Source organism: Mustela lutreola, chromosome 9 (genome assembly GCF_030435805.1).
Source record: "Mustela lutreola isolate mMusLut2 chromosome 9, mMusLut2.pri, whole genome shotgun sequence".
Lineage (NCBI taxonomy): Eukaryota > Metazoa > Chordata > Mammalia > Carnivora > Mustelidae > Mustela > Mustela lutreola.
This window is the reverse complement of record NC_081298.1, coordinates 57403069-57415859: the sequence shown is the minus strand read 5'-3', so window position 1 is coordinate 57415859 and position 12791 is coordinate 57403069.

The following is a 12791-nucleotide window of genomic DNA, read 5'->3' as shown; positions in this document are numbered from 1 at the left end:
AGAAAAGGAATACACACTAGCCATTTTCTGCTCATACGGTAGGATCGGCTTCCCAACCTCCCCAAGTCCTTTCCCCAGCTCTAGGGATAAGACAGCAGCAGATGCTTCATGGAAAGAAAATTTTCCCCAGAGACTTTGTCTCTACTGGTTTAAATGTTCATTCTTCTAGCCTTGAATGTAAGCCAGACTTGATGATATAAATTAATAACAACTGAACATTCAATTCAACTTGAGGATGAGCTTAAGAATTTAGCAGAATGCCAGCTAAAGACCTTATCTCATAGTAGTCTAAGAAAGTCCTGGGAATAAACTTGGAATATGAATGATGCCTTATAAAAGCCAGATATCCCAGTAAACTCAGAGTGGCCAAGCCTACTGTGAAAATCAAGGAATCTACAGAAAGCAGCACCTAGGGCAAGGGCTCCATCACTAAAGAAAGAAGAGGAATGTACTCTACACCAAACATAAAAGGAATTCTTGTATAGAGAGTCTATGTGTCAGACACTATGGTGTTTAAATATGTCTAAGCTCAAATGCATTTTGAATCTCCAGCAATACATGAGACAGGTAATATTATTCCCATTTTACAGATAAGGACTCTGAGGCTCAGAAGATTAAATAATTGTTCTGAGGTCTCACAGACAAAAAGTATCTAAACTGGAAATTCAAAACCACATATTAGAGCCCTTGTTTTAAAATATGTAGACCTAACACCATTTACCAAGTGCTGGTTATTGTTAAGCCTAATAGCAGTTATAGCCTTGTTTTTCCATGAATTCCTTAGGTCATTAGCTTAGGAATTATCCCCAAAGGTATCTGGTTCCTGATAGATTGCCAACTACTTCCCTCAATACCAGTTCTGAAAAAACTGAAGTGAAAGGGTGTGTGCATTACAGGGACAAACTTTACAGTCCTGAGAAGCCCTGAGGACACCCATTGCTAACTTAAGTTGGGGTGAGGGTTGGGGATGGACAGAAGCTTGGAGCAGAGGGTGGCTAGAGGAAGCAAGGACAGGGGAGAATTGGTAGAGGAAAGCTGCTGATCTTTTTGCATTGATCTTTCTTATGTTTTTCCTAGGGACCATCATTGCCTAAAGAATGACACTCCTTTAGTGTGTCACTTTAGTGACATCACCCCTAAAGAGTGACAATCAGTGACAGCTATCCAGACCACCCATGTCAGTATCCTTCAAGTCACAGCGCAGTCCACAAGCCATGCTGCAGTGAGCCCTTGATGAAAATACCCACAGACAGAGCAGCATCCCTTGAGTGTCATTTCTCCCCCCCTTCAAACTCCCAGAGCTGCTGAGTGATCAGAAGGAGACTGCTTCCTCTAGCAGTTTTTTTCTATAAGGACTTCAAAAATAAACCCTTCACTTTCATCTTTTCTTTTTGACTTGTTTATATGCTCATATTTTTCTACATTTTTCTTAACCGATGTAATTTATTTTTGAAATAAGGAAAATAAGAAGTTTCTCTTTCTGTCATATAGAAAATAAAATTAGGTGTGCCTGGGTGGCTCAGTGGGTTAAGCCTCTGCCTTCCACTCAGGTCATGATCTCAGGGTGCTGGGATCAAGCCCTGCATCGGGCTCTCTGCTCCATGGGGAGCCTGTTTCCCCTTCTCCCACTGCTTGCCTCTCTGCCTACTTGTGATCTCTCTCTCTGTGTCAAATAAATAAATAAAATCTTTAAAAAAAAAAAAAAGAAAAGAAAATTAAAGCATCCTGAAACTTTTTAAAAACTGAAGCTATGGGGTGCCTGGGTGGCTCAGTCAGTTAAGCGCCTGACTCTTGGCTTCAACTCAGGTCATGATCTCAGGTTCCTGGGAACAAGCCCTGTGTGGGCTCCACATTCAGCAGTGAGTCTGCTTGAAGATGATCTCTATCCCTCTTCCTCTGCCCCTCCCCTTGCTTGCACTCTCCCTCTCTCAAATAAATAAATCATCTAAAGATTCAATGCAAGTTAAAACAACGACCTACTACTTCATATCTATTAAGCAAGCCAAAATTAGAAAGTCAAATACCATATTGCTGATGAAGCATACACATGTGCAGTTATCCAGAAAATCAAGTTAGCAATGCCTACTAAAATTAAGTAAACATTGTTTAACCCAGAAATCCCACCTGTTAATATATCCCAAATAAATGCTTAAGCAATTCTGTAAAGGAATGTGTATAAGGATATTTATGTTCATGTTTCTTGGGACTTTTTTCTTTTTTCTTTTTTCTTTTTTTTTCTTTTTTTTTTTTTTTTTGCTGGCTAGGAGTTGAAGGTTATCTGGGTGCCCAGTGCCAGGAATTTAAATAGGGTAAAATGTGGTGACACACATTCAGGGATATCAGAAAACAATTAATTACAAGCAGTAGACTTACACATAGAAATATAGAGATATCTCTAAAATATTCTGCTTAGAGGAAAAAAGTAAGTTTTTTTAAAAATATACTCAAACCAAAAATATTCATTTTGCAAGAATGCTTACAAACCACAGATACATATTAAATGTCATGGATTCGACAGGAGACAGACAATGGGAATGAGGTACAAGGATAAAAATAAGAGAGAGGGGCCTTGCATGGACCAGTGATGATAGTGTGCCATGAACCATTACTTCAATTCTTTCTACCTTTTATGAGGATACTTCCACCTTTACCACTTTGCATCATTCCTGGGACTATTGCAAAAAGTCTTATTAGAGAAAATTCATAGATGATAGGTATGTACACTGGAGGGGTAGTAGGCATGGACAATAAGATCTCATCAGACAACCTGAATCTGACATCCATCAATCTCATCATAACGAGTGGAAGGTGGTGAGGTCAAGGAATAGTTTGCCTGTATCCTCCATCAAGGACATCTACCATTTATAATTCCCCTTAGTTTACCATATTCTGCTGCCCGCCCCCCCAGATCTATGCTAGCATACCCTCATGAGGATATGTGGGAAAACAGAGATGATGCAAAGCATTACACGAATGTGGGATACTATTACCAGGTCTCTGCCACATTACCTCTTATTGAGCCATTAATTATTGCTCTCCCAGTTCCCTACATATTCTCTCAAGTAGTAAGACATGACTGAGGAGATAATGAGATACACCTGGGATTCAAACAGTCCCCAAAAACACGCTATTAATTTTTACCTCATCTCATTGCTATGAGACCAGCAAAAGGAGACATCTGGACAGGTAAACATCCCAACATAGTCAATTCAGTAGAAAGGCCAAAGAGGTGATTCATCCATTTCAGAGACAAGAAGTACTGAAAGAAGAGAGGTAGCAAGAAGAAAAAGGGAGAGAGAAGAGAAGAGGAAGGGAGTGGAATGAATAAAGTACTTGCTTTGGTATTTCAGCAAGTATCGAAACATTTCAAATTAATTATGTTCAGTGCCTACTGATAGAATTGGATCATAATAGATGAAGTACTTGTAAATGATGCAAAAATAAAATATAGTAAACAAATGTTCATTGATTCTGGTATATAGTTCTATATATATAGATATATAGATAGATAGATAGATATATCTATATATATATCTTTTCAGCATAACAGTATTCATTGTTTTGCACGACACCCAGTGCTCCATGCAATCCGTGCCCTCTCTAATACCCAACGCCTGGTTCCCCCAACCTCGACCACTCACCCCTTCAAAACCCCCAGATTGTTTTTCAGAGTCCATAGTCTCTCGTGGTTCACCTCCCCTTCCAATTTCCCTCAACTCCCTTCTCCTCTCCATCTCCATCTCCTCTCCATCTCCCCTCCTTCTCCATGCTATTTATTATGCTCCACAATAAGTGAAACCATATGACAATTGACTCTCTCTGCTTCACTTATTTCACTCAGCATAATTTCTTCCAGTCTCGTCCATGTTGATACAAAAGTTGGGTACCCATCCTTTCTGATGAAGGCGTAATACTCCACAGTATATATGGACCACATCTTCCTTATCCATTCATCCGTTGAAGGGCATCTTGGTTCTTTTCACAGTTTGGCAACCGTGGCCAAACATTGGGGTACAGATGGCCCTTCTTTTCACTACATCTGTATCTTTGGGGTAAATACCCAGTAGTGCAATTGCAGGGTTATAGGGAAGTTCTATTTTTAATTTCTTGAGGAATCTCCACACTCTTCTCCAAAGTGGCTGCACCAACTTGCTTTCCCACCAACAGTGTAAGAGGGTTTCCCTTTCTCCAATCCTCTCCAACACAGGTTGTTTCCTGTCTTGCTAATTTTGGCCATTCTAACTGGTGTAAGGTGGTATCTCAATGTGGTTTTAATTTGAATCTCCCTGATGGCTAGTGATGATGAACATTTTTTCATGTGTCTGATAGCCATTTGTATGTCTTCATGGGAGAGGTGTCTGTTCATATCTTCTGCCCATTTTTTGACATGATTATCTGTTTTGTGTGTGTTGAGTTCGAGGAGTTCTTTATAGATCCTGGATATCAACCTTTTGTCTGTACTATCATTTGCAAATATCTTCTCCCATTCCGTGGGTTGCCTCTTTGTTTTGTTGACTGTTTCCTTTACTGCGCAGAAGCTTTTGATTTTGATGAAGTCCCAAAAGTTCATTTGCGCTTTTGTTTCCTTTCCCTTTGGAGACCTATCTTGAAAGAAGTTGCTGTGGCTGATATCGCAGAGGTTACTACCTATGTTCTCCTCTAGGATTCTGATGGATCCCTGTCTTACATTGAGGTCTTTTATCCAATTTGAGTTTATCTTTGTGTATGGTGTAAGAGAATGGTCAAGTTTCATTCTTCTACACATAGAAGTTTCATTCTTCTACACAAAACTGTCCAGTTTTCCCAGCACGACTTATTGAAGAGACTGTCTTTTCTCCACTGTATATTTTTTCCTGTTTTGTCAAAGATTAATTGACCATAGAGTTGAGGGTCCATATCTGGGCTCTCTACTCTGTTCCATCGGTCTATGTGTCTGTTTTTATGCCAGTACCATGCTGTCTTGGTGATCACGGCTTTGTAGTAAAGCTTGAAATCGGGTAAAATGACACCCCCAGTTTTATTTTTGTTTTTCAACATTTCCTTAGCAATTTGGGGTCTCTTCTGATTCCATACAAATTTTTGGATTATTTGCTCCAGGTCTTTGAAAAATACTGGTGGAATTTTTATCAGAATGGCATTAAAAGAGTAGATTGCTCTTGGCAGTAGAAACATTTTAACAATGTTTATTCTTCTGATCCAAGAGCATGGAATGGTCTTCCATTTTTTGTGCCTTCTTCAACTACTTTCATGAGTGTTCTGTGGTTCCTCGAGTACAGATCCTTTACCTCTTTGGTTAGGTTTATTCCCAAGTGTTTTATGGTTCTTGGTGCTATAGTAAATGGAATTGATTCTCTAATTTCCCTTTCTGTATTTTCATTATTAGTGTACAAGAAAGCCACTGATTTCTGTAACTTGACTTTGTATCCTGCCACATTGCTGAATTGTATGAGTTCTAGTAGTTTGGGGGTGGAGTCTTTGGGGTTTTGCATATAAAGTATCATGTCATTTGTGAAGAGAGAGAGTTTGACTTATTCATTGCCAATTTGAATACCTTTTATTTCTCTTTGTTGTCTGATTGCTGTTGCTAGGACTTCTAATACTATGTTGAACAAGACTGGTGAGAGTGGGCATCATTGTCGTGTTCCTGATCTCAATGGGAAGGCTGCAAGCTTTTTCCCATTGAGGATGATATTTGCTGTGGGTCTTTCATAGATAGATTTTATGAAGTTCAGGAATATTCCCTCTACTCTATACTTTGAAGCATTTTAATCAGGAACGGATGCTGGATTTTGTCAAATGCTTTTTCTGCATAGATTGAGAGGACCATGTGGTTCTTCTGTATTCTCTTCTTAATTTGTTCTATCACATTGATTGATTTGCAAATGTTGAACCATCCTTGTAGCCCAGGGATGAATCCCACCTGATCATGATGGATAATCTTTTTAATGTGCTGTTGGAAGCTGTTTGCTAGGATCTTGTCAAGAATCTTAGCATCCATATTCATCAGTGATATTGATCTGAAATTCTCCTTTTTGGTAGGGTCTTTGCCTGGTTTGGGGATCAGGGTAATGCTGACTTCATAGAAAGAGTCTGGAAGTTTTCCTTCTGCTTCACTTGTTTGAAACAGCTTCAGGAGAATAGGTGTTATTTCTTCTTTGAAAGTTTGGTAGAATTCCCCAGGGAATCCATCAGGCTCTGGGCTCTTGTTTTTTGGGAGGTTTTTGATCACTGCTTCAATCTCGTTACTAGATATCAATCTATTCAGGTTGTCAGTTTCTTCCTGGTTCAGTTTTGGGAGTTTATAGTTTTCCAGGAATGCATCCATTTCATCTAGGTTGCTTAGCTTATTGGCATTTAACTGTTGATAATAACTTCTGGTGATTGTTTCTACTTCCTTGGTGTTAGTTGTGATCTCTCCCTTTTCATTCATAATTTTATGAATTTGGGCTTTCTCTCTTTTCTTTTGGATTAGTGTGGCCAATGGTTTATCGATCTTACTAATTCTTTCAAAAAAAACAGCTTCTAGTTTTATTGATACGTTCTACTGTATCTCTGGTTTCTACCTCCTTGTCTCTGCTCTAATCTTGATTATTTCCCTTCTTATGGGTGGAGTTGATTTGATATGTTGTTGATTCTCCAGTTCTTTAAGGTGTAGAGATAGCTGGTGTGTTCTGGGTTTTTCCATTTTTTTTGAGGGAGGCTTGGATGGCTATGTATTTCCCCCTTAGGACTGCCTTTGCTGTATCCCATAAGTTTTGGACCAAAGTGTCTTCATTCTCATTGGTTTCCATGAATTGTTTCACTTCTTCTTTGATCTCCTGGTTGACCCAAGCATTCTTAAGCAAGGTGGTCTTTAGCTTCCAGGTGTTTGAGTGCCTTTCAAACTTTTCCTTGTGATTGAGCTCCAGTTTCAAAGCATTGTGATCTGAGAATATGCAGGGAATAATCTCAGTCTCTTGGTATCGGTTGAGTCCTGATTTGTGACCCAGTATGTGGTCTATTCTGGAGAAGGTTCCATGTGCACTTGAGAAGAATGAGCATTCTGTTGTTTTAGGGTGGAATGTTCTGTATATATCTATGAGGTCCAATGGTCCAATGTGTCATTCAATGATCTTGTTTCTTTTTATTGCCTTTCTGCTTCAATGATCTATTTCTGAGAGAGGCATGTTAAGATCTCCTACTATTAATGTATTCATATCAATATGACTCTTTATCTTGATAAATAGTTTTCTTATGTAATTGGCTGTTCCCATATTGGGGGCATAGATGTTTACAATTGTTAGATCATCTTGGTGGATAGTCCCTTGAAGAATGATGTAGTGTCCTTCTGTATCTCTAACTACAGTCTTTAGTTTAAAATCTAATTTATCTGATATGAGAATCACTACCCCGGCCTTCTTTTGAGGCCCATTGGCATGAATGATGCTTCTCCATCCCTTCACTTTCAGTCTGGTTGTATCTTTAGGTTCAAAATGGGTCTCTTGTGGACAATATATGGATGGTTCCTGTCATTTTATCCAATCTTCAACCCCTCGTCATTTTATGGGCACATTTAGGCCATTCACCTTGATAGTGATTATTGATAGATACATTTTTATTGACATCGTTTTACCTTTGAAGTCTTTCTTTCTGTATATTGTCTCTATATTTCTGTTCAGTGCTATTCTTAGGATTTTACCTCTTTTATAGAACCCCCCCTTAATATTTCCTGCAGTGTCGGCTTGGTGGTTGCATAGTCTTTTAAGCCTTGCTGGTCTTGGAAACTCTTTATCTCTCCATCCATTTGAATGTCAGTCTTGCTGGATAAAGTATTCTTGGCTGCATGTTCTTCTCATTTAGTGCCCTGAATATATCTTGCCAGCCCTTTCTGGCTTGCCAGGTTTCTGTGGACAGGTCTGACATTATTGTGATGGGCTTTCCTCTGTAAGTAAGGAGCCTCTTTGTCCAATGGCTTTCAAGAGATTGTATCTACAATTATGATTCCTCAATTTGACTATCAGGTGACTTGATGTTTTTTTGGAATCTATAATCTTGGATGGATACCATTTGGCCTCTAGTACATGAACGCTAGTTCCATTTGCAAGATTGAGAAAATTTTCATGAAATACTTGTTCCACTATATCTTCTAGACTTCTTTCTTTCTCCTCCCCTTCAGGGATTCCAATAATTCTGACGTTGGAACATTTCATGGCATCATTTATTTCCCTGACTCCATTTTTGTGGCTTCTAAGCTGTTTGTTCCAGGCTTCCTCCTGATCCTTTCTCTCTGTTTGTCCTCCAGATCACTAATTCTATCTTCTGTCTCAGTTACCCTAGCTTTTAAAGAATTTAGATTAGATTGCAACTCATTGAGAGCATTGTGAACATCATCCCTGCTAGCTTTCAGTTCTGCCCTAAGATTGTGAACATCATCCTCGGTCAGTTTCAGTTCTGCCTTAATCAATTCCGTTTGGTCATCCATGGCTTTCTCCAACCTAGCTATTGCCTGGATAATTGTTAGCCTGAATTCTCTTTCCGACATACTGTCTATATTGGTAGCCATTAGCTCTGTTGCAGAAAGCCCATCTCTGTATTTTTCTTCTGTTGGTCATTCCTCCTCCTAGTCATTTTAGTGAGAGATGACTGAATGGATATAGCTGGATGTATAGACTGTGGCACAATCAAGGTGCACCCTGGAACACTTATGAGCAATCAGGATTCCCTACCCAAACGAGAGAAAAAAGAAAAGAAAAAGAAAAAAGAGAGAGAGAGACAGGAAAAAAAGGGAAGATAAAAGAGAAGGCTCAGCCCAAATGGGCCCCAAGGTAAGATTGATGAAGTATACAAACAAAAACAGACAAATAAAAAGACTGATAAAAGTATACAAGAGGAAAAGAAAAAAATATATATATATACATATATATATATGTATATACATATATATATGCAAATAAAGGAAGAACCTCATCAAAAAGAACCCCACGTGTAAGAGTTATATACTATCAGTACAAACACAAAAACACAGAAATACTGGTGGAAGAAAAAATAGGAGAGTGGTTATAAATTCTCAGTGTGGGCGAGGAAGGTTGTTTTGATTCTTCCTGGATCTATCTTGATATCTTTGTTAAAGGATTCAACTTTCCTAAGATAAAGGGGGATTAAAAATTGGTTTACCTATAGGGGTAGCATTGATTGGGGAAAGGGGATTACCTTGAAGTTTAACTCTATATGAATATTAAAAAATAAAAAAGGAATAAAATAGACTAAACTAAACTAAAAATTTTTTTTAAAATTTAAAAAATAGAAATGCAAAAGAAAAACACAGGTGTATGTATCAAAAGTTCAGGTTAGAAGGTTATTATGGAATTTGATGTACTGGACATCTCACTGTGATTGTAAATAGGTTAAAAAATTATCTATATTAAAAAAATGAACCAGAATAGTGGGAACGAGTTAAAAATAAAAGTTGTATCTATGAAGTAGTGGTGGTTGTTCTGTTGTAGTATTTTTTTTTTCCTTTCCTGGTTGGTTTTCTGGGGCAGGGTCCTGCCACGTGGGTTTTCAGTCAATGATGTTCTCCTACCCCCCTCAAGGGGGTGGGCTCTGAGGAAACCGGTTTTTTCAGGCTTTTGTTCTCTGGAGATTTTTATGTTTGTTCACTTTTATTTTATCTCACTTTGACAGCTTTTGATGGTTTTTGTAGGTTTAGAGGAAAGCAAACTGCACCCTGACCTCCCTCTCAGAGAGAAGCCTCAGTTTGCTCTCCTGTGGGTGCTACAGAGCCCATATAAATTCCCCCTTGGCTACTGGCAGAGGAGGTTCCAAGTCACAGTCCCTGGGGATGCAGGATCTTCTGTTTGTACCCAAAACCACAGCAGCGGTGGCTGTCTGGGCAGCTCCAGACCGCCAGAGAGGTTCAAAGCAGTGATTGCACACTGAGATTTTCCCACTGGCCCAGGCTGGGAGTGCCTGGTCTTTCTGGGTCTAAGAGCACCCGGCTTGCATGCACCTCTGTCAGGGGAGGGTGAGGGGCACTCGCGACTCGGGCTCTGTTACCACAGCTCAGTGTTCTGCCAGCTGGTGAGGCTCCCAGCCCCTCACAGGAGCTGGACCCCACACGTTCTCAGGCGTGCTGGCGGCTCAGGGACCAAGACCTGGTTTCTCCGCTGCATTCTCTCTGGCTCAGCACCAGGGGAGGCTGCCCTGGGTCTGGGGACTTAAGCCCTGTCCGTAGCTACCCTGATTCTCACAACCCCCTCCCTCCCTGCCCCAGCGATCCTTTGCTCTTTTTGAGTGTTTTCAACCAGTCTCCAAGTTAATGCTGGTCCCCAGATGCAGGGCACTCTCATATTGGGCTATTACTTTCCAATCAGTCGCCTCTGGTGGCTCCCTCCCCCTTTTGTTTATCTTCTAATATCTGTCCCACGTTCCCACTCTGCTTTACCTGCCCACTGGTGTCTTCTGCCCCTGTAGAGATTCAGATGTGCATAATTCTGATCTCAGGCTGATTTCATGGGTGATCGGAGTTCTTTGGTAGGTTATCAGCTCACTTTAGGGTACAGGTTGAAAAGGCGCCTCCTCCTACTTCCCCACCATCTTGTCCCTCTCCCTGCTATATAGTTCTGATAAAAACTAGGGATACTATATTTTCAGCATGAGATTAATATTTTTATGAGTAATATTAGCAACTTTTTTGGCATTCCTTTCTTTACAAGAGCACAGAAGGCTTGCCTAGACCCATGCACAAGTGTAAAGATGATCCATATGTTTCGGATTTACATACATATTTTATATTCATTCAATAAAGCTCCGTGTGGTTTGAGATCCTAACCAAACCAGCCAGAGAGTTGTTGTTAAGAGTCTACAGTTTCAACTTTTGGGAACCCAAGGGAAGAGTGAATTCCACAGAGGTCTTGAGTTTTGATACATTCCTCCTGCTTCACATGGCTTGGTTGTATCAATGGTAAAATATTCACAATACCTTGCCAGGGACCAAAATGCTACTATTGGTGACTCCAACCTATACTCATCATAGAGCATGCATGACTTCAATCAACTATCCCAACCTTTAAGGACTTTTTCTGGCCACGTTTTGCAAAGACATTTATTTTATTGCTAGATAGTGCCTCCAACCAACATATAGGTTATACAGGCCCTTCCTCAAATAATTCATTTACTCTAAGCAAATACTCCAGAGAGTCAGAAGTTAACATGAAAATACTGATTTTCATTTTAAACCTTTCTAAAATGTGCAGTTGACTTCACTGTTATAACTGTAACTTGCCATGCTAGGGCCCTGGAGGCTGACAGTATGACCAGAGGGCTAAATGACCTTGCTTGTTCTCCTAGAGGCAGTGACAGCCAGACCCAAAACTAACATGTGTGTTAGTAGATATGCTTTTAGAAGTGCACAGGTGCTTAAAAATCACTTTCTCCCATATCCGTCATCTCCAGACTGTAGAACTCTGTGAAATGGAAGGTGCCTGGACTCTGCAGTCAAACACAAATGGAACAGAGTCCTCACTTTACCATTTATTATCTTCTGAAGTTGAGGCCCTTATTTTACTTCTCCAAGTTTCCACCTAAATTTAAGGCACAACTTCTTACTTCAAAGGATTAAATATGACATTTACTGCCACCCTGAAAACTTTATCTTTATCCTCCTCTTTATCTACATAGTATTTAACTTGAGCTCCTTTGCAACATCTAAGGTCTTGCAACACACACCTCCTACTCTCCAGCAATGCTGCCCACTTCCACCTGAAAACACTATTTCTCTGTGCCTTTGCACATGCAAGCTCCTCTACCTAGACTACTTCCTCTCTCAGTCACTGGGCCAGCCTCAATTCATCCTTTAGGCCTCGGTTTAAATGTCTTCTCTATTCTGGAAGATCTCTCCCAAGACCAGTCTGATTTCAGCACTCCTTCTCCAGTGCTGTAGAACACTGTGTCCATACCCCCACTAAAGTATCGTACTATATACTAATTGCTTTATTGCATATCTATCTCTGTATCAGACTGCAAATTCCCTGAAAGCAGAAACTGTGTCTTTCCACTGAGGCAGTCACAAGATCCTACAAATGGAAGGCACTTAGTAAATGGGAATTCCTCCTCCCCTCTTCATCTGTGAGGCTATTTTCAGTAATGGCTAAAGTCTCCTGCTCTGTCTCCATCCTTTCTGCTCATGGTTAATGCTGGCTGCTACCTCCTCTGATCTTCTATTTTCTGAAAGCAGCTATATCCTGGTCCAGGAGACACATGAAGGTTTAGAGAGACACTGCAGGGAAGTCAGGAAACAGAGACCATAAAATTACAAATTCTATAAACCCCCACTGGCTATCTTTTCTTTCTTTTTTTTTTTTTTTAAGATTTTATTTATTCATTTGACAGACAGAGATCACAAGTAGTCAGAGAGTCAGGCAGAGAGAGAGGGGGAAGCAGGCTCCCCTCTCAGCAGAGAGCCCCCTGCAGGGCCCAATCTCAGGACCCTGAGACCATGACTTGAGCTGAAGGTAGGCTATCTTTTCTTAACCTTATGTTTCTTTTTAGCGATTAACATTAAAGCTTGAAAAGAGATAGCCATTAGGGAGATTCAAATTAAAACCACATTGAGATACCACCTTACACCAGTTAGAATGGCCAAAATTAGCAAGACAGGAAACAACCTGTGTTGGAGGGGATGTGGAGAAAAGGGAACCCTCTTACACTGTTGGTGGGGAATGCAAGTTGGTGCAGCCACTTTGGAAAACAGTGTGGAGATTCCTCAAGAAATTAAAAATAGAGCTTCCATATGACCCTGCAATTGCACTCCT